Genomic DNA, 20832 nt, shown 5'->3' on the forward strand with positions numbered 1-20832 from the left:
GGCAGGACCTGCCTTGCCTGACTTTTGGTGTTGTTATCAACAACAACTGTAGCTTGTTAGCAGAGTCAGTGGCAGTCTGTTGGGGAAGTTATGGTGACTCAGTGATGACAGTCAAAAACAGAAAATAAAAAGACAAAAAAGTAGCAAGCAGGGAAAAGGAATAATATATACAAAAAGATTGGATTGCTGGTTTATTTATCAAAATGTCTTCTTTCTTCTCCTACTTGTACTCTTTATATGTATATATATTTATATTTGTAGCTCACTCAAAAGCTGAAAAAGAATGTAAAATCCCTGAAAGCAGATTTTTATTTATGAGATTGCTAGCTGTGACAGATTACTATTCACTCTAGAAACAGAAATTATGCTTCTATGATATTATGACTTAAGGGGAATGTTACTGTAATCTCCTTTTTTTCTCTGTATGTTGGTTATATGCAGTGCTTATTCAAGTCTTACTTTCACCAGATCTGTGACTGTATAACTGAGTCCACTAGTTTGGTCCCAAATGTGCAGATATGAGTCAGAAGAAATTGAAAGAATCTTTGAGATATAAAATTCAGTTTGAATGCAATGAAGGAGGATCCACACTTTTTTAACATATTGTCATTGATATTATCAATGTTGAGTATGCTTTTACTTTCAGATCTCTGTAAAAATGTATCTGGAAAGACAGAAAGGATATCTAAAAATACATCAGTATGTTTATATAATTATGCAAACATAAAAAATATTCAGCTCATGTCAATGGGGTGCTCATATTTTCTCTCTAGCAGGAAATAGAGGCTAATCTAGAAAGAGTTTTTCACAAGCACACCAAGATCTTTTTTTCACTTTGCCTATGGTTTAATAAGAGTCCTTGACTTTGATTGAAAAGTCACTTGATAAATAATGTAATTATCTTGTCCACCTCTGTATGCCCCATTTACAACATAGCAGATCATTTGGCAGCACTTCATTAGCCAGAGCGCCATGTGTCTTCAGTGAGCAAAAGGATATGAGTTCAAATGATACATTAGGCACAGCGTATATGCATGACTTAAAATCTGCAAAAGGAACCTTCTTTGAAATGTCCACTGATAAAGGGGTCATGTCTGACTCAGTGTTAACAGGTGGCGTGAGTCACATTATCTGCTGCAAATAACATACATTGCAAATATAGTCTGTCTATACGACTGCAAAGTCATTTTATGAATTGACCTTGAATGGTGGGATGATTGAAAAGTATTCACTGTGAAGACTGGAGGAACAATTTTCAGTCTATGCTGTTTCCTGAAGCTGCTTGCTTTCAGCACACATTATTTCTTCTGTATATGAAGTCACTTGAGTCCCATCCTATCATTCTATTGCCTGTTTTGATAAAATTATTTTCCACTGGGACAAAAAAAAGGAAAGAGAACCTGAGTAATATGAAAGCAAAAAAAATTACAACATTATGCCAACATGTAATAAACCAACTGTTTGTTGCTTGAATTGGTCTCCTTTTATTTTTAGATGCTACAGTCTATCTACAAGTGTGTATAAAGACACTGGAAGACTTCAAGAATTCCAAAAGGAGGACGTTGCTCTTGCAATGGAGTTATTGCATGAAACTTTGTAAATGTCTTTTTGGCCTTTTATCATCAATACAGATGTCCAGGCAACCTCTTGCAAAATTTTTACTTCCCTCTGCAACTTACTTTTTTAGAGGTCAGCAGCAGCAGAAGGAAATGCAAACTAAAGCTGAAAGTCTCGGCATGATTGTTTTCAATAACTGAAAACTTGTTTTAGAATTTCCTCAACACAAGATGCAAGGAAATGCTTTAATGCTTCTCTAATTGCACCTCTGAAATGTTACATGGATTTGTGTTCAATGGTAGAGGGGCTAATTTTCTAGACTCAGGGGAGTCCTCTAGTTTGACCTGAATGTGTTTCGCATTTCATGGGTTAACTGCTTCAAATTGTTTGAATTTCTCTGGTACATGCCTCACTCTACAACATCTTCTTAGAATTATACAAGATCTCTGGAGGTCTCCAGTCCAACCGCCCACTCCAAATGAGACTATTGCTAGCACTAGATCAAAAGCCAGTCCTGGCTTTGTCTAGCTGAGTCTTGGAAACCTCCACGGCTGGAGGCTCCACCACGTCTTGGAGTAACCTGTCCTAGTGCTGCACCACTCTCCTGCTGTATCTCCTCCTTCTCTGCCTGAGTTCTTCTACTTATTGAAATTAGCATTAATTGATTAAACATCGTTCCACAAACTGATTTTTCTTTCTCCCTGACTTTTGTAGTTATATGACTCGCACCTTTCAATATTCCCTTCAGCAACGTTGCCATTGTGGTTTTAAGGTGGAGGGCATGGGTAGATCTATTGCACAGGACATCCTGATTATTTCCTTTGCAAGCAGAAGTGGATACTTGATACATAGATATCAGTTTTCTGGTTTTGGAAAGACTGAGAAAATTGTAACAAGAAAACATGTGATTTCTAATCTTTGCCTGGGTACAAGTGTAGTTTATCATTATAACTGACAGGCTGCATTGTACTGAGGACTGATGAGCTCCTTGTAGTAGTGAAAAAAAGATTATGTATCTCTAATGGCAATTCTACCGTTGATACCTTTGATCACCTTATCAAGGAAAAACTGAGTTGATCTTATTCACGCTTGTACGTTTCTTCCAGGGAAATCACAATAAGTTGTTACAGGCAATTGCTTTAGTTGTTCAAGAGCTCTGAAATGCTACTACTATGTGTCATTTCTTTTTTTAATCTGCTAGGCAGAGGGAGGCTGGTGAAGGTGGGCAGTTGCACCAACGCTGTTTTCAAGTAGCTGAATCTGAGCATTAGCCACTGCTTGAGATGGTTACAGCTGGGGTCGAAGGAGTTCTGAATTGAGGAAAGAAAAAGTCACCAGTTTATTATCTGAGGATGGAGCAGGAACACAACCCTTTAAAGCCTTAACATAACGGGACTGAGTATTTTCCATCTCCAAATCTCGCCATTTCTAGAACACCTTATTTTGGAAAAGACTTAAATGTTAATTAAATGTTTAAAGAGCTAAAGAAAGATTTGGGTAACTGAGTTCTGGACAGACATTTAGGCTGATGTTTATTCTTTTCACCTCATAAATATTAGTGGGTGGCAGTTGACACCGAAACAATGAGATTAGTCACCAGCTTTTTTTTCCATAACACCTCTGAGTTTTATATTTAGTGATCTCCTTTATACCACATGCCATTTCAAATAGTATCCATATGAAGAAAAACACATTTTCCTAACTTAACTGAGAATAATCTGAGCATTTTCTGTTCTTGCTGTAACACTAAAGAATAAATTAAAGTCACAAATTTAAACAATTTACATAAATTATTGAAGGCAGGATTGAGCTCCACATTAACATGTTTACATTTAGCTATCTACGGGTCCTTTTAGCATGGCCTGTTGAGATAGGACAAGGTCCCTTCCAACCCAAACTATTCTATGATTCTATGATTCTACATGTAAGTGTATCTACCTGAACCAGCTGTCTAAACCTACATCATAGTCGATAGAGATCTACTGAATGCTGTCAATGGAGTCTGAAGAGCTATTCAGCTCATCCTGAAGTAGACACCTATGCTGTAGACACCTATGTCAGGTCAGCCTAATAGCTCTCCAGACTCAGACTCTGACTAGATCCCCACTGAAAATAACAGGAGACAGCTATAGTGGGATTCAGCTGTCCATGCACAGGTGTCTTTTAGATGTTCTAGAAGATCCTACCTGACTTGATTCCAAGCAGCAATCAGGACCATCTCCTTTGTGCGACTGCCTAAGCCTGTCAACAACTTTTGACTGTTGACAACTAGCTTGGAGTTTCCTTAATTGAATTAGATTTGTAACCCATCCGTGCAGGGGATCTGGCTATATGAAGCTCACATACATCCATATTTAGGTGTCTAAATACTCCACCTTGTGATTAGTAGTCTAGAGGTTTGAATACCTATCCACAAGACAGGACACCTGAGCTCTAGGAACAATTTCTTCAAAGGAGACTGGACCACATATGTTGAGAGAGGGCCTGACTACCAGGCTATCAAGTAGATTATAAGGGAACCTGACCCTGGACTAGACTATGGTACTTAGGTTTTTGAGGAGCAAAACTTACTAAGTCTTCTCCTAAGACTGTCTTTTTTTTTTTTTTTTAAAATTCATAATGGTCTAGTGTAAAATGTATGTATATTCCAGGGTTTTGCATCAGCAAATTCAGTTCTGCTCCCTCTCAAATTAATGCTGATATTAGTAGTTATTTTATGCTTTCCTCCCATCATATATCCAAACATTTCGATAATGTGTACGTACCTGATGTTCTTAACTTACATTTTCTGCTTCATAGATTTCCTGTCACTTTCAATCACAATGATACAATGAAATTGTCCATTAACTATTATTTATATGCCAGTGAAGATGAATATACTCCAGAAAAGATGCAGATGCATCTGTTTACGTTTGAAATGCAAAGAAGAATTGATAGGCACTTTATTGACATAAAGTGTTTTTGTTGGGTGTTTTGTCGTGTCAATGAAAAAAACCTCCCTTGCTGCTTCTTAAACTTAAGTAGTACTTATGTGTTTCTGTCTGCTTATTCTTGGTGGCATCGAAAGAAACAAGTGACTATTGGTGAAAAAGAACTTTTACTGAACTTGATTAAAAAAGTCTTCAGACTTCTGTGCTGCACAGGAGAACAGAGAGTTTCCAAGCCACAGAGTAAGTTCCAAATTCCAGATACTTCATCTGGAAATATCTGCCTGTAGATGCCTAATTCTTGACGTCCAAATCTGTGAACAGATCTCACCCTCAGGCCATGTATGTCTTCTAGCTCTGCCAGCCCCACAGGTATATCTCAGCTCTTCTTTGGCATCTCAAATGACAGTGAACAGCCAAATTTTTAGATTAATTTAGGACAACTGAATGAGTCAGTCAGTAGCCTGTGGAATGATATCATCTACCTCTTTCAGTGCCCTTTAACAGTCCAGCCCATACCTGAATTCAGTATGAGCTGGAATGTAAATAACAAGAAAATCTAGTTACGTACCAGGTAACATTTTAAGTCATCTCCTTTCTGTGGTTGTCTAAACCCATAGACATCTCAAGATTTGGCTTAGAAGTTCCTTGAATCTCCTTTCAACCAACTGTTAGTGTGAGAAGTTTGTTCAGCTGATACAGGAATAACTGACAGAGTGATACTAGATTCAAACACAGAACACAACCCACAAAGAATTATAAAATAGGGCATTTGGGCCACAGGTACAGCTCCTTTTTAATCAGTTAGGTTACTTGTGCAAAAGGTTTCTTGTTTTGAGTACAGGAAACACACAGTATAAATAAAATCAGCCCCAGATGTATAGGACCAGGGCTGTCTAAAAGCGATTCTGTGTTTCGAAGGCAGCTGGTAGAAGACAGCTTAGCATGAGCAGGCAACGGAGACCTGGCAATTACATTGCTCAAGTTGGGTTAATTGCACAGTCTCAGAGTTGTGTCCCTCGTTGGCTGATCTGTGGGAATGAGAATTCCTAGACAGCCCTAATGAATTGAGCCAAACTGGATGCCCTAAATCAGTTTTCAACTGAAATTGCCTTTGACAAGACCCTTCTTTTGTTAATAAACCTCTGCATTACACATTTAATGGTCTCAGCTCTGTTTATGTCTCTTAAAATTTATTTGTATGCAACCCTTATGACATCTTCAAGATGAATCAGGAAATTCAGTTGTAAATACATCTTTCAAAACTGAATAGTTGTTTCAGTCCTTCATTTTAATAGAAAACAAATATATTTGTTTATTGTTCTGTTTCTCCTCATTATCAAATCATAACAATATCATGTCAACCACGCTTTAGCATAGCCTTGATATCCTTTGTTTATTGTGAACTATAATTTGAACAGTGTTGTACCCACAAGGGCAAATCTCCTTTGTACAAAATCTTGTTGCTAATTAAAAGTTTAATCTGATAGTGTAATTTATTTGTTCATACTTGTGTGTACATTATAAGCCTGACCTTAAGTCTTACTTCCCACATAGCATAAATTGCACAGGCCGTTTGTAATTCAGTAAAGCCATAAGCAATAGCAGTAAGAATTCAGCAAGAAAACAGACTAGGAGAAACTAAAGGACTAAAGGAAAGAAGACCCATCGAACCTACACACTTTGGACAGTTGTTTTTCCTCCTCTCACCCCTTGTTTCATTATCCACTCTATCTACTGACACACTACCGACTGCCTGAGTCTTTACCCTGTTCCTTAAAGCTGCTCACAAACCCTGGATTAAAGTCCACTCTGAGTTATAGGTTGGCATTTGGGTTTATTGGCAACACAGGCACACAGCTACTCCATGCCTTGACGTAAGTGCCTTCTGTCCTGAAATTTCACTCCAGGACTTTGTTGTTTCTCCTTGTAGTTTGTTTCCTAAAAAACCTCTTCTTCCTTCCAAGGCAACTTGGAGATTAGCAGCATCACTGAGTTGGCAGAATTTCAACTGACTAGGTGGTATCCTGACCAGAAATGCCTTGCTGAACTCAAACAGGCATCCTAAGTCCAACATGTAATTGGTCCCTATAGTCCAGGAATGGAAGGGCAACAATCAGAAGGTGAACCATTATTATTGTGACTTAAAGATGATAGTACATATAAACTGGAGTTTATTCCACTCTGGCTAAAAAACGAATAAGAAAATGACAGACCATAACTAGCCATTTGCTGTTTTCTTGAAAAATCTTTTTAAAGCATGGATGGGTTAAGATTATGCTTTTTTCAATGTCCATATCAAAAGACTTTAATTTCCTAGTGAGCTAGTTTCCCCATTGCAGAAACCTGGTATAAATAATAGCTACTGTAAACAGAGCTTTGAAATGATCAAAATAGAGATTCTGGAACTGTACAGAGTCATTTAACACTGTTCCTGCTTAGCAAACTCCTGTTTCCACTTCGTTATACTGAAAATGTCAAAACAAGATATTTCAACACTGTCAAAGAGCTTTCTCCACTGTTTTCAAAACACATTTTTGTCTAAATTGATATCCTGCTTTTTAAAATTTTGATATAATAGTACTCTAATTGTAAGTTGCTTTGAGAAAATTTGATCCGCGTACTATGGAGGTTTTGAGGAGACGTTAAATCTAAACTAATATCAACAATTATACTGCACTTAGTTGTACTGATTGACATTGCAGTCCTGGATACATGTAATGGGGGCCAAGTGGCATTGTGAATTGCACTTCTTAATCACAAATACAAAATTATTTCAAAGGTGGAACAACCTCTGGCAGAATGACCTTCATTAAAATAGACCTTTCAGTGTGAATGTGGGTTTTGACCTCACATGGAGAAAGGATGCAAAATCTTGTACAAACCTCACTTTCGATGCTTGTTACCCAGCTCAGAATCTACTTCAATAATTTTGATATTGTAGAAACCTCTATTATTTTGCAATATGTTAGTCTTTGGGGGAAATACCTTCTTTCTAGCATAATGAATAAATTAATGACACTTACACTGGGCAATTGAGCAGAAGTTTTTTAGGTTATTTACTTACTTATTCTACAGTAAACTGTGTTTGCAGTCACAGGAATGTAGCTCTGAGATACCGTAAATGTTTGCTGTTAATAGATAAAAGTTTTTAAAGTAACATTATTTGTTGATCGCAGATTGTATACAAACATTTTATTTTTTCAGTCTTATTCAGTGTTTTCCTGTGAAGATTATGGAACAGCACATTAATGAAACATCAGATATCAGATACCTGAAAGTCTCGGATATTCAGAGTACAAAATTCTGGTTATTCATTGGGGCTGGAGGAGTCAGTTCTGGTTCTCTGCCTTGTGCAGTGATTTGCATGTTTATTGCAGGGCCTTATATTTCATCTCAGATTTGCCTTGTAAGCCTGTGTAAAATATAATACAAATTCAGTAAATCATCTAAATGCTTGAGCACCAGGAGCGGCCTCCGTTCTGCCTAATTTGGATGTAAATTTAATTGTGAATAATAACTTATTGATAAAAACTGGAGAAAAAGCCAGTTGTTTGTCCTTCAAATTATATGTTGGGGTGCCTGGAATTTTCCAGCCTTACAGTTCTAGGTATTCCTCTTCCATTAGGTGAATTTTACAAACATAAATAGAGACATATTGACATCTGGGAACAAGTGCCTTTCATCCTGCGGCTGAGGCTGGGGATGGACAGTGCTGCAGGCACTCTGAAAAGAGGAAACAATTCTCTCTTGTTCCTTTTCCTCCTTCTTCTCATATTCATCTGCTCCTTTTCTCCTTCTGTATTCCTAGTGCTGCTACTTTAGTCATCCCATTTATTACAATCTTTCAGCAATCTTCTTGCCATTTTTTTTTGGCTATTAAACCTTTTCTTCTACATTCGACTTGCTATGGCTGCCAAAATAGGTAACTGGTTGTACAAGTCAAATCTGTATTCTGGAGCATTAAGTTTTCTTCAAGAATTCCCTGCATGTTTTTACTGTTTCTTATGGTGACAGAATTTTTCAAGCACTGACCAGTGGCTCACCCTTTATTCTTATTCAAGCCAAATAATCTTTATACCGGCCTGGAAGTGCATCAGTGCCTAGACCCATGGGAGAGAATGGAGGAATCCTTCAGTCTTACACCCCATATTCTTGTAATTTGAATGCCCCCTAGGTTTCCTCTCATCTTTTTTACTTAGGGAAAGGTTCTAAAGTCCAAGAATTCATAAAGCCTGTGTTCTTTGTCTCTTATTAAGAGAACTGTCAATAGAAAGCACGGGAGGGTAAGAAAATCCCATGGTTTTTAAAATATCCAAATGTGGGGTCAAGCATGTTTCTGTTCGGTACGTGTACGTGATATGTGAGTTTGCATCACACATTAGACAAACAGAAATAGACTGTGAAATGAATACAGGTAGCAAGGAAAACACCATGAACATTGATTCTTCTTTACTGTAGAAGTTGCTATTAACTGCTTTTTGGGTCAAAAATAATATTAGTGAGTAACAATGGAACATGTCAAATATTTGTTAACTGAATAATTTGAAGGGAGGAGTAGCAGAAGCCTGTTTTCTGCAAAGGACATAGGCAGTGCTATCTCAATATAGTTGAGAAAGCCATTATCTTAGCCTGGCCTTCATGAGTAGAGCATGTTTACTGAGTCTTCCTCCTGTGGCTAAGCCCTTAGGGAACTATAGATCTTTGCCATATTTGAATTATTCCCATTGAAACTGAAACAAACAAAAAATTCAGAACCCCTTGTGATAGTTAACATGACCTCAAATGAGAGAGAAAAGAATACAACCCTTTGTTGAATGAGCTCACATTCAAGTCTGTAGCTTTAATGGAGATGATAGCTCTCTGGTGAGAATAGGTGACTCTAAGATACCTGAAATGAGCTACCTATATGAAATGACAGAAGGGATGTGTTTTGATTGCAAGAACCTGTGTCCATTTCCTTATTTCATCCTCAGGATGCTGGTGTCATTTTCATTGCTCTTAGTCTGATTCAGAAAGAATCTGCCAAATGACATTTTGCTTGCACCTTCTTTTTCAGTTCAAATGTGCTATATACGCTTACATAAATTTGCAATTTATGTGTGTGAGATTTAACTCCGTATTTTGGAATCCTTTTCTTGACTTTTGTGACTCAGATTTAAGGGCTACAAAAGTTCTTCCTTTAAACAATGGAAGTCTCTTACTACCTCCACTTGAATGGCAGAGGATACTATGGGGACAATACTCCAGGGAGCAAGACCTTTGGTAGAAGAGATATATCAAAGCTTCTGTCTCTGCATTGTGAATAACTTTCCTTCTCACAGAAAAACTCAGTTTTCAAACTCAGTGGGTTTTGGAGTCTATGAATTTTTCATGAAATTCCCTGAATTCTGGAATAGCAGGATCTGCTCCACTGTTACTGTTGGTGTTGGGGAATCATGGTGTCTCCCATTGACTTAGATGATTAGAATGCAAATTTTGTGGCTTTTTGATAAATTTCACCTGATTTTTAAATGTGATTATCTTATCACGCATAGTGTTAGCTGACCCACAGAATGCATAACACCATATCTATTCTCCCTGTCCTCTGCTACCTCTTGCATTGTGTATTATAAGCTGGTTTTGCTCACATGCTCAAACAACATTAACATGGCCGTAGCAGATAGCCTCTACCTATAGTTTTCCATGCTGTAGAGGAATTTTCATATAACTGATGAACATACCCTTCTAACTTGGTTTTCAGGCCTGCAACCTACTTGGTTGTAAAAAAAAGCCTTGGAAAATCTTTTGCCCAGCACATGTACCAGATGCCCAGACCAAAACATTGAGAGCTTTGAGTCCTCAATACCCCAGGAACTGAGTGTTCAGGAATTGCTAACAGTAGGGATACAAGAGAGCATGTATATGATTGATGTAGTGATGGTAAATTTTTCGCAGAGAAGAATACTGATGACACTTGCATAGTATGCATTTACTTTATTTGAAGCTGTATGATTCTTTAATTCCAGATACACTGCTTTAATCTCTCCCAAAGTGGTGCTGGCTTCTGCAATCTTCTATGTGACTCCATCATCAGTTGCAGTGTCATGGGGCAGCATGCTGCTGAGTTGCAGGACCTGGCTACTGTGTTGTCACCACTCTCAACTGCCTCAATATGCTTTCCAGTAAGGAAGGGTGTAGGATTGAATTTATTTTCTTGATAATCACTTTGAGCTGACTGGCATTTGGATCTTATGATCCTATAACGTGTCATGCAGTCCAACATGCATGGGTAAACAATGCACAGTCACTAGTAAAGAAGGCTGCTCTACAGCTGTTGATTTCTCATTGGGTCTCTGCATGGTGAAAACACCATCTGGTAATTGAATGTGGATCTTCCACTGTGGCTGCATAAAAGTATTGCTGCAGAAGTTATGATAAAAGGGAAGCAGGAGGCTTACTTGGTACCACTGACAGTGAAATGTTATGGTCGTCTGCCATGATCAGGGACCCTCATCTCTAGGCCATGAAGCTAGTGAGCAGCATTCATAAAACCATCTGGACATCAGGATTTTTGCAAAGACTTCCAAAGAAATTCATAACTTACAGTTTCAAAGGCTTTCATCTGACACAGACTGTATGTAATTCTTTATTTTGCTGCACACTTCATCTGACTTTACCCAGCTGTAAAAAGGGATTGCAACAGTCAGGTCTCAATCACACTGAAAGCTCAGTTGTCCTTCAGAAACAGTTTTCCAGCAAGCTCCCTAACTAGGCAGTTGCCTATTGGTCTCGCAAGGATTTTTGCAGAGGTTGAGCACAGTGAAACAGGATGGTTTATCAAGGCATGGATGGTTACTTCTCTGGTTTGTGAAGGAGGGGATATTGTTTGCGCCATTGAACTTCCTGAGAACTGATCCTTACCTGCACTGGTAATGTGACCATCTGCTGACCACCATCCATGTATCACTTTTTAGGAGTGCCCATGATACATTTTGTCTCACCCGGTGACATCCATTTAGTAGCTTTCAGAGTGCAAATTTTCTAGGTTTGCTAGTTGCTGCTTTGGAGCTTCTTATAGCACTTCATCAAAGATAAGAGACCATTTAATAAACTGCTACAATGTTCACATGAAGATTTTCTTTTCATCATTCAATTCTATTTGACTATCACTGCTGGGAAGTGGCTTGACATCCCTACCTTTAGAACTACAAATAGTTTTTAAGCCTTTGTAAAAGAACCAGAATTTTTCCTGATCCAGAGCTTGCTGCTGCTGTTCTGTTTTTTTGCCTGCCCTTTATATCTGAAAAGAGAAAGCTTTGCTTGTACTTAAGTTTGGCAAGAAACTTGCTTTCCTGCTAGTTTCATGATATTTGTAATACATCTATAGATGTTCATAAGCTAATAGAATATCCATTCTCTATCCATTCTCATCGAAACAGTCTAGATATTTCCACACAGCAAAGCCATACACCTTTCCTATGACATTGTACACTGTGTCCTGTGTTGTGTCCCTGAGTCTTTTACATTAGATTTCCTTTGTTGTTTTTTTTTTTTTTTTTTTTTAGAACAATAACAGACTGCATTTGGGTTGCCTTTTGGCATATGCAATTTTGAATCATTCAATATTTAATCTCTGGGTGCCTTTGACTCACTTGACATCTGAATCCTCACTACTGATGCCTAGACCAACCATCTATATCTTGCATGGGTGATATAATTCTGACATCATGAACATAACATTGTGGCATAATGATGCATTTAACAACATTGTAGATCTTGTACTATGCCTGCATCTGCACTGTCTTGTGCTTGCAAACTCGCTTGCCAGCCAGCCCTCAGCACAATGTTAGAAAAAAGATATCATTTAAGTTTCCTTGCCAAAATGAGCATACTCTAGGACCTTTCACAAAGTTTCAGTTCCCTGCAGATGAATCCTCCTTAATACAATGAGTTTATCATTTTGTGCAATGAACTTGATGGTACTGTTGAGATCCAATATTCTTTGACCTCAGCGTGCATTGTAACTCATGACTAGGCACAAGCAATTATCATGCAAGACAGCTATTTGTAATACCGTCAGTTAGTTGGAAACAATTTAGGGATCCCTGACTCCTGTACTGAAGAACACATTCACTCCTAGCTATCAACATTCGTGTTCTCAGCTGACTATCCATTAGACAACTCCTGTTTCTTCCAGTTGCATTTTTCCAGATAGGAAAACGTTCTTCTGAGTAAATTCATTGACTGTGTTTTCCCTCTCCCAACATGAGTGTACTTTATTCATTTGAGGAATGAAAGACCCCACTTTTGAGAGGTTTTCATGGTGAAACACTGTTGTTGGCTTCTGGAGCTACATATGAGGTATATCAGATTCAGAGGCAAAGGCTCAAACAAATACCAGAAAGAGGAGGCAGAGTGGGAACTCTAGTTTCCCAGCAGGAAGACCTTGTAAATCGGACTATAATTATTTTTCTCCATGTTCACTGAGACTAGGACAAGAAATTAAGAATTTAATTTATGGATATGGCAATTTAAATTAGATAATTTCCTAATATCTACTTCTTCAGTGTTATTTTGGGTGCAATTGAGGTGTATTTGAATTCCTTTACCGAACTCTCTTCTTCAGCGATTCATGGGAAGACTAAGAGCTATCAGAAGTAGCACTGAGACAGTTTATTCAGATGAGATCTTCCCTGAAGTTGCTGTGTAGCATGGGGAGGGTGCTTTACATACTAATAGTAAAAGTCAATATGAGTGCACAAGGGCCACCTGCAAGAAAACCATTCTGGTATTAACACACGGAGAAAGTGCTGCAGAGTAAGCAGGCAGAAGGCGTCCTCGGGCACTGTGCCCAGCAGTGCTTGTGACTCAACAAAGGTACAGTGGTACAAAAGCACATGGATTCAGTGAAATACATTTTTTATGCTGAAATTGCACAGGCAGCCAGCTTTGAATGCCTCTGGCAGGCTGGATCAATGCTGAAGTAGAGAGTGTAGGTGTTTATATTCTGCTTATGTGGCTGGGATGGATATTGTTTACCCCAAATGGCTTAGGGCTTTTTCTGCAACACCCAATTTATTAATCTTTTTTCAAAGCATTAGCTGTATTCTCAGTACTGAACGGGCCAAAGATAGAAAGAGCTTCTCCTTCAAAGAGCTTACAGGCTCAGAAAAGTCAAGATAAAACTGTTTTTCTCACTGAGACATGCTTTTAGCACCTTTAGCCTGGAATTATGTATTTTATTCAAATGGAGCTCCGGGAAATAAAACAAAAAAAATAGATTTTTGCTTTCAAATTGGCACCAACTATTATTAAGACCATAAAATAGATGTGATAGGAAACATTGCTGATGCTTCATATCTAAATCTGCAAGCACATTAGTATTGTTTGCATTTACTCTCAGAAGTACACCTGCTCATTTATTCTGCTTGGAAACCACCACTTAAGTTAGTCAGTGCTTTCAAACCAAATTACATCCATTTAGTACAAGATCACTATTTTGTTAACACTATAGTTTCTGTGCCCTCCTGCAACAATGACAATTAATAAATCAACTTCTATCTCAGCCTAATTTTCAGTAAGTACAACATGAGAGACATTAATGTCTAATTTGTAAAAGTTCATGTTAACTGAGGAAAATATCAAGTCTTTATTGTGGTTATGAATTATATATCAAAGATGAAAATTAAGGTTATCTGGTGTTAGTTTGGAAGATATAAGAAATGAGATCACTTTTTATCTGGAAATGATTTATTTGAGCCTTGTCAAAATTCCCAATAAATCTAAAAGGGACAGGATCCGTCCAAGAGGAGATGAGATTATCTTGGTTTTGTAAGAAAAATGCTAAACAGCACAGTTACAAATACAGAAATATGGTGAATATTTCCTTAATATACTAAATATACAAATAGTTTCTAATCAGGTCAAGTTTCTTTTTGATTAAAAGTTAACATTCTTCCAATCTTGTATAATTTTCTTTTTATTAGTCAATTGTATCCTTCATGGAGATTGTCAGAGGTGGGTCCTGCTTGTCTTTATTCTTAAAACCTTTTCAATACTTTGAAGACCTTTGTTTGGAGGATTGCAGAGAAGAATCAAGAACTTACTATTGTTTAGCTGCAATCTACTCAAGGATATATAATTATTCTTATTTTCCTTTGTTGGCCACTTTCTGTAAAAAATGCATCTTTCAAAATGACTAAATCAAACATAGAGAAAACCACTTGCTTAACTTCAGCCTAAAATACCTGTTTGTCAGTGTAAATTGTGCAAAGTCCATGAGCAGTGCCTCTGAAAGTACAGGGACAATTATGAAGTACAATACAGCTCGCGTTACATTAGGAAACAAATTAACCAAGGAACATAAAAATTTGCTTGGGATTCATGCACATCATTAACCAGTTAATGTATGCATTCTCATTAAATATGCATGTTTGGGTTGTTCACTTGATTACTCATAGGGCCAGATTCAAAGGAACTGATGCAAGACTACAGCAACATCATAAAGATTCAGGTGCCTATGCCATACTGTTTACGCCATTTTTTGCAATTACTCCCCAACTCTAACTTTTACGATGAGTCTATTAAATACTCTCTAGCAAGGACAGAGAATTGCTCTGCTGCAGTATATTGGGTTTGTGCAGCAAGGTTTTGGTAACAGGGGGGGCTACAGGGGTGGCTTCTGTGAGAAGCTGCTGGAAGCTTCCCCTGTGTCTCACAGAGCCAAAGCCAGCCGGCTCCAAGATGGACCCACCACTGGCCAAGGCTGAGCTCATCAGTGACAGTGGTAGCACCTCTGGGATAACAGATTTAAGAAGGAAAAAAAAGTTGCTGTGCAACACAAACAGCAGCCAGAGAGAGGAGTGAGAACATGTGAGAGAAACAGCCCTGCAGACCCCCAGGTCAGTGCAGAAGGAGGGGAGGAGGTGCTCCAGGCGCCGGAGCAGAGATTCCCCTGCAGCCCGTGGGGAAGACCATGGTGAGGCAGGCTGTCCCCCTGCAGCCCAGGGAGGTCCATGGTGGAGCAGATCTCCACCTGCAGCCTGGGGAGGACCCCACGCCGGAGCAGGTGGGTTCCCGAAGGAGGCTGTGACCTCGTGGGAACCCTGCGCTGGAGCAGGCTCCTGGCAGGACCTGTGGATCTGTGGAGAGAGGAGCCCACGCTGGAGCAGGTTTTCTGGCAGGACTTGTGACCCCGTGGGGGACCCACGCTGGAGCAGTCTGTGCCTGAAGGACTGCAGCCCGTGGAAGGGACCCACGCTGGAGCAGTTCATGGAGGACTGTCTCCTGTGGGAGGGACCCCACGCTGGAGCAGGGGAAGAGTGAGGAGTCCTGCCCCTGAGGAGGAAGGAGCAGCAGAGACAACGTGTGATGAACTGACCCCAACCCCCATTCCCCGTCCCCCTGTGCCGCTGGTGGGGAGGAGGTAGAGAAAATCTGGAGTGGAGTTGAGCCTCGGAAGGAGGGAGGCGTGAGGGAAGGTGTTTTAAGATTTGGTTTTACTTCTCATTATCCTACACTAATTTGATTGGTAATAAACCGATTTCCCCAAGTTGAGTCTGTTTTGCCAGTGATGATAATTGGTTGAGTGATCTCTCCCTGTCCTTATCTCGACCCATGAGCCTTTCATTATGTTTTCTCTCCCTTGTCCACCTGAGGAGAGGTGTGATAGAGCAGCTTTGGTGGGCACCTGGCATCTAGCCACAGTCAACCCACCACAACCAGCAAATCTGTCCTCCTCCAAAACCCTTTGCCAAGCAACCATGCTCAGTTCCTCTGCATCAACTGACTTCTATATCCATTGCAGTTAAACATGACTGGGGCAACATACAATTTGAATAGCAGCCAGGGTCAACCTACCACATGCAGAAAGGCTTGAGTGCCCTGAGCCTTTACTTTTTCCCAGGTAATCTCATCTCCTTTGCAACTGTAGACCATCCCAGCTGCAGTGATGCTGCTACAATTCACTTGCACAAGAATCGAAAGACCAGGCATTCCCCTGACATCAGAGCTGATCTCCTTCCTACCAGGCACACCTAAAGTGTGCCTCTTGTGTAGGAGGAGTGAGAGTGGAGAACTTTGCCCACCTTTTGGCTTTCCACAAAACAGCTTTGATGTCACCTTTTCCATGCAATAGCCTAAATTATTTTCATTTACTTCTCAAGTTTTATCAATTTATGAGATCTGGAAGAGACAGAAGAACTTAAAAATAAACTAAGTGGGTAACTACCAGGGAATTATATAGATCCTGGTGGCTGAGTACTCTTAACCTTGGTACTTGAGTAACCCTCACAAGGATAATATTGAGTATGTCAGGTGTGCAATTCCCAGACTGCGTTATATCAAGTTGTATATCACATTCCTCCCACTACAGCATCTGTTTCTGTAATTCTTTACTTGTAATTGTGTTTTCAGATATAAACTCTCCAAGATCTGGGGCTCCTGATCCCAGCTATTGAATAGAAATCCTTAGTGTTGGAGTCACTAAGCATTAACATATCCACAGAGAAAATAAAAGCTTATTTCTGCTAATGCCTGAATGCAAGAAGACAGGATTTCTGTGGATCCAACCATCCTCTAGTCAAGGCCTTCAGCCCTTGTTTTCAGAAAGGATATATATAATATAAGCCTATAATTGCAATCTGTAGGATAATCAATAAAAACAGACAACAATTCTTCCAGACTGTTGAATGCCTGGTTTTCCAGATATTCTTATTACTTCTGTTAGCATAGCTTTCAGAAGTAGGATAACTTGTGTAGTGTAAATATACATGACGGCAATTGATTTGAGTGATTTATACCACAAATCTTAAGTGGAGTTGAATATAGATATGTAAGCCCTAAATTTGGAATTATACTACTAAGATTTACTAGCAAATAGTTATACCTTTGGGGATTGCTAATGACCTACAGTGTTCTGCTGTGTTAGGTTGTTAAAAATAAGAAGCAAAAATTAAAACTTCTCATTTAATAGCTGTTTGGTGCTTCTTGGTTCATTATTCCCTTTTGGAAGCCGAAGACTGATTGGCAAGCTTAGCAAAAGACAAAACTCTATTTGCTGCAAAGTCTGTGCTGTCTAAGGCTGTGCTGTCTTTTTAAGCCCTTTAGATAAGGACTTTCCCCCTTTTGTTCTCCAAGATTTTCCTAAGGAAAATAAATTATTACAAGTTGGTGAGCAGCATAATGGGATCTGGGAAGTGTGTGTTGAGTGGAGGAGAATAAGTTTTTGCTCTCTGATGTATTAGAGCTATTATTTTGCTCTTTAATGTATTAGTGTTATTAGTATAATAAATCTGCTCTTTAATGGATTAGTGACAGAGATCCACGGCAGACATATAATTGACCAAATGATGAAGAGTTCTGTGGAAGTAAACATGGGACATTACAGATAATGCAGTTGGGACAGGGGAGTTAAATTGTCAGAATTTACAGCATTAACATTCATTTATGTCTTTTTAAAAATTAAATTCTGAATATATCTGAGCACGCTGGCTGGGCCCTAAACCTTTACTTGCAAAGCAATAGAATTTCAGTATTGACAGACATAAGATTTTTTTTTAAGTCTGTTTTTAAAACTTTACCTCCTGACTTCCCTGCTACCCTCTGTTAACAAGTTTATTATTTGACACTGCTACAAATAGTATCTAGCCATCGTTCTCTGAGAGTTTTGTACAAAACACTGAATACTTGATAGTTGATACCGTGGTGCCTCTCTGAAGAACCGTTTCTACCCCATTTTTACAGATGAGGAGACTGAGAGCTGAAAGAACTTGCCCTGGCTTGTAAAAGATCCAGGATTTAGATCCCAGCTTTACTGTGTAGTATAATGTACATGACAATCATGCGCCATTAAACATCAGACAAATGAGTTATTGCTGATACGTGAGATACAGACATGAAAATTGTTCCATGGAGACTTATTACAGGAGCTGCAGAAGGTTACTGTGCTGCACAAATTACAAGCAAAATAATTTCATTTCATTAAAAATTTGTGAGGGTTTTATGCGCGAAGCCTGTTTATAGTGAAATGAATTTCTCTCCTGCTGCATCTCTGTTCTCAGCACAAAACTGTAAAGCATAGCTGTAGCAAAAATACCGGCAATGCATTTGTCAGTTCCTGTTATGTATCAGACCAAATTCTTTTCAGCCTTTTAAAAAGGAGTCGCTTAGGGTATGTTCCAAACTGTGGAAAATTGTGTAAGAATATTGGCGCATTGACTCTCACATTGCTGTCTCATATGTCTCCTTAACAAAGGGATGGTCTCAACCCTCTGTAATGTAGGTCAGCATTAAGAGTGCCAAATTACTCTGGTGATTCCATCTGGTCCCTCTGGCATGTTTGACAGGTGCAGGCATTCCTTCAGCCTCATCGTCTTCACTGTGGGGTGGTAACATCTGACAAAGCTGCCAAAGTTTAGCGTTAGAGTATACAGTGGTAATTGCCAATTTAACACATGGTTGTGAAATAGCAACAGCAGTATGCTGAGGTAAACATGTGCCAGAAGTCCACAGACAAACTTTACATGCCCCTGATTAGAGGGTATCTTTCTGAAAAGATGGATTGTTGTCAAAAATAGATTTGAAGCTGGCTATAAAAGGGTTCCAAATCATTGACTGGTTCAGTCATTTAGATAAGTGCTATACATGATGGTTTTCATTCTGGTCTCATTATATAGCAGAATAGCCCCAAATTTCAGGACTGCTTCTGATGACAATTTCAGTATCGTTATCTGCAATAAGGTTAATTGTACTCAGCATTAGTGCTGTAGGGTACAACCATGTGACTGAGATAAGGTCCATTTAGCCAACAAATACATTTTGTTATATCCTTTTTCCCCTTAAAGGAAAAAAAAAAAAATTATGCAAGTCAGAGACTCTATGGTTTTGTCCACTTGGCAAAGCTCCATCTTATCTCTGTGTTGGCTGATGTCTGGCTCAATACAAAGCAGAATAATTTACTGAGCACAGAGTACTCACTTATCAGTGCTGCATTAGCATCAAAGAAAGATCTCCTGCCACTGGAGCTTGCAGTCAGAAGTTACAAATATAACTGCTGAAATTATTGTCTTACACTCAAAACAAGACAATTAGTTTCCCTGTTCCTCTTCCTCTGTAATCTGGGACTGAGCCTGGTACTATTTTGTCTCTGAATTAGGGAGGAAATATAGAAAACTGACAGTTGCTCCCTCTTTACATCCCTGTTTTAAAACTTACTTCTTTCTCTATTTACTGTTTGTATGTATTAGTAGGCAACAGCGTTAAGCATAATTCTTCCACTAACAAAATCCTTCCATCAGCTCAGGTCAAGACTTCAAACCAACCATTCATAGATTAAACACAACACAGTACAATCAATTGGAAGCTGGTAATCCACAATACTTTGGCAATTAAGATGAGTCTAAGATACATAGATGAGAACATCATACAATTCTCAGTAAAAATGTTTAGATGCCAGACATCCACTTTTCTTCAAAGATTTTTTTTTTTTTTTCCAAACTTCTCATCATTCTTGTTCTCTGTCATTCAATCTGCCTCTTTGGGTATGTTGCTTAAAACTGGGTACATTACTCACGGTTGCTGATTCTCTTCCAGTTCTTATGTAAACACTTCCCAAAGACTAGGAGTACCCCATTAACTTGTATTCACTTTGTGACCGAGTGTCACATCCTCTAGATCTTTTTCTACCAGAAAGCTGCCTAACATATTTTTTCTCCATTTTGTGTGCACCTCCTTGATTTCTTTTTCTTGAACAAATGGTTGTCACAATTGGCTATTTTTGATTTCAGACCATTTCTTCAACGTTATCAAGCTTACATGAAACAGAATCTATTTCCCCCACTTGCTCAAAACCAGCCCTGTTTGAGAAGATGTACGAGTATAAGCGGACTGTATTTCATCATCCAGATCCTTAACAGAAATATTAAACTGAAGTGGATGCAAGTATCCACCACATCTGACAGAAAAGTGGCTTGGCCTTGTTTTTTGATGAACCTGTTTATTTCTTTAACTGTTAACCAAACAGTAATGAACCCAAAAAACTTCCTGACCTTTCTGTTTTATCACTGAGGACTCCACTTGTAACTGGACCTACCAGGTACCTTTTCTCCCAAATGGCCTAACTTCAGCGAATGCACTTGTCCACAAATGCAAGTACCTTTGGAGATTGCTGCTTTTACTTCCACCTTGCAGAGGGCCTTATACCTCACCCGTATTTGTGGCTACCCCAGCTGGCCTGTGGAAACCTGTAGCCTCTTTCCACAAACCTCCCCTTGTTTGCATTCTTAGGTCAATCTGGCTCCGACAATGCTAGAGTGCTCCTGGGAGTTTTTAACCACTTTTTTGCACTATCCCCTAAAATAGGTCTGTT

This window comes from Aquila chrysaetos, chromosome 1 (genome assembly GCF_900496995.4).
Source record: "Aquila chrysaetos chrysaetos chromosome 1, bAquChr1.4, whole genome shotgun sequence".
NCBI classification, from domain to species: Eukaryota; Metazoa; Chordata; class Aves; order Accipitriformes; family Accipitridae; genus Aquila; species Aquila chrysaetos.